This window comes from Colobus angolensis, unplaced genomic scaffold (assembly GCF_000951035.1).
Source record: "Colobus angolensis palliatus isolate OR3802 unplaced genomic scaffold, Cang.pa_1.0 Scaffold206, whole genome shotgun sequence".
Taxonomy (NCBI): Eukaryota; Metazoa; Chordata; class Mammalia; order Primates; family Cercopithecidae; genus Colobus; species Colobus angolensis.
In genome coordinates, this window is record NW_012115222.1 from 5145387 (window position 1) to 5148089 (window position 2703).

The window sequence follows — 2703 nt, forward strand, 5'->3', positions numbered from 1 at the left end:
AGGGAAGGGCGGCCTCGCAGACCCGGCTCCCCGCGCGGTAGTCGCCGGGGTCTTCGGCCTCCGCGGCCTGGGAGACTCTGGGTTGCGGGAGGAGGCGGGGGAGGGCGCCTTAGAGGGGCGACGCCGGGTCAGGAGGTCGCTCGGGGTCGTCCCTGGGGCCTCGCGCCCATTTGGGCTGCGGCAGGAGGGTCCCCGCCCAGCCAGGTGTCGGTCCCACCCGGGAGCGCCCGCTGCTGCCCGGGGTCCCGCGCCAGCCCCTCCCGAACAGAGGTCCGGGGCGTCCATGGGGCCGACACGGTCCCTGGAGAATCAGAAGGGCCCGCAGCAGCCAGATGAGTTTTGTGAAGCGATTTCCTGCCGCTGAATTAAAGTGTAACCAGTCGTTTTACCGGGGCAAGGAAGGAAGTGAAAAGGCTGGGAATGGAATAACATTTTTCCCTTGGGTACGCACGACCCACTGCGAAATTCTTCCGCTGTGTTGTTTGTGTTCCTCGGCTTGCCTTTAAAAGACTCGAAATTATGTGGATTCTGACATCCTCCTTTTCGGGCCTGCTGAGTCACGGAATATTCTCAGTGCCAGAATGACTCAGTTCACAGAACCTGAGCCAGAAGATCATGAGTTTTAGTCCCGGAGCAGAACCTGGGCGCTTACCCAGTGCTGATACGGCAAGCAGAGACCAGGGCAAGGAGGCAGCAGCTTGAAACCCTCGGCGTCCCCAAGCAGAGAGGATGCACATAGTGGATGACACGGATTTGTTTTGTTCTAGCTTTTCAGGAACTTGATGATAAGGTGCCGATAATAAGTAAATGGCAAAAACAAAACAGAACAAAAACACACACACACACACGCATAGTTTCGGACCCAGTTGTCCCATTAAGATAGGGATAATGGGAATCTGAAACAAGGAAATAAGTATATGTTAGGTGACTCTGGATAGTTAGAGTCAGTGTTAGACGCAGACTGCTAGTTAGGAAAACCTTAAGGATAATGTTCTGGTCGGATGAAGAAGGGAGGGGAATCTAGGGACGTGTTACACGACTGAGCTTAGCAAGTATGTTCATCACTGTTCCGTTTATTTGATGAGATGGGTGGAGATTATGCATGGCTAAAGGTGCCTCATTCTTGGCACCTTCTCTTTGGGAGAACTAAGTTGTGGGGGCTATAATAACTTTTTAATCCTTTCATACATGAGTTGAAGCAAAATAAATATGTTCATTTACACCTAGAGGGGATTATGTGCTCTCTCAGTCCTTCGTTGTACTTGAGAACAAACGTGGGCATATAGGACAAAAATAAGGATGTTAGTTGTAAATAAAGCTACAGATTTGTAATAAACGTGTCTATATTTTAATAAACATGTTAATGTATTTGCGTTATTATACATTTTTAGTACTTTGTTATACAGTGGCCAAAGCGTGGGTCTGTTTCCAACAATCAAAATAAAAGCAAGGAGACCCCCAAAGGCTGTGGAATCAACATAAAGGGGTTTGTCGTTGCTGCCTTTTGAGTCCTAATGTCCAAGATTAACATCAAGATATTACTTATGCGAATTTTCCGTAATTTAATTACCAGAGCCTATCTGATATTTGTAAAGCACATATAGAGACCTTGAATTAACCCCTCAATTCTCTTGCTTATAGAAATGTGTTACAGTGACAAACATCTGTTTTGAAAAGAGGTAAAGTGTAACCAGCCAGTGGACTTGGTGATAAAAGTTCTCCGTTATTTGGATCTTGATTCAAACAAATCAATGGTTAAAACAGAATTTTTAAGACAATTTGAGAAATTTGAACACTAATTAGATGTTTAATGATATCAACAAATTATTTTAGCCACCTGGAGATGCCATAGTCTACTAAATAGACTTAGTATTTAAAGAAAAAAAAAGTGAAAGTGTGTAAAATTTTCTTTTACTGCAGGTTACCCTGTTTTTCAAAAACCTCCAGAGCCTTTTGAATGCATGCTCTTACGTGCTTAGAAATTTCATTATCAGCCAAGCGCGGTGGCTCACGCCTGTAATTCCAGCACTTTGGGAAGCCAAGGCGGAGGATTGCTTGAGTTCAAGACCAGCCCAGCCAACATAATGAAACCCTGACTCTACTAAAATTACAAAAATTAGCCAGGCCAGCCGGGGTCGTTGGCTCATGCCTGTAATCCCAGCACTTTGGAAGGCTGAGGCAGGTGGATCACTTGAGGTCAGGAGTTCCAGACCAGCCTAGCCAACGTGGTGAAACCCCAACTCTACTAAAAAATACAAAAGTTAGCTAGGTGTGGTGGCGCGCGCCTGTAATCCCAGTACTCAGGCAGCTGAGGCAGGACAATCGCTTGAACTGGGGAGGGTGGAGGTTGTAGTGAGCCAAGATCACGGCAGTGCGCTCCAGCCTGAGCGACAGAGACTCTGTCTCAAAGAAAGAAAAAAAAAAATCATCCCGCAGTTGTGTCGCATGCCTGTAATCCCAGCTACTCGGGAGGCTGAGGCAGTAGAATTGCCTGAATCCAGGAGGCAGAGGTTACAATGAGTGAAATTGTGCCACTGCACTCCAGCCCGGGTGAGGCTCTGTCTCAAGAAAGAGAAGAGAAGAGGGGAGGGGAGAGGAGGGGAGGGGAGGGGAGGGGGAGGGGAGGGAAAGGAAGGGAAGGGATAAGAAGGGAAGGGAAAGGAAGAAGGGAAGGGAAAAGAAGAAAGAGACAGGAAAGAAAGA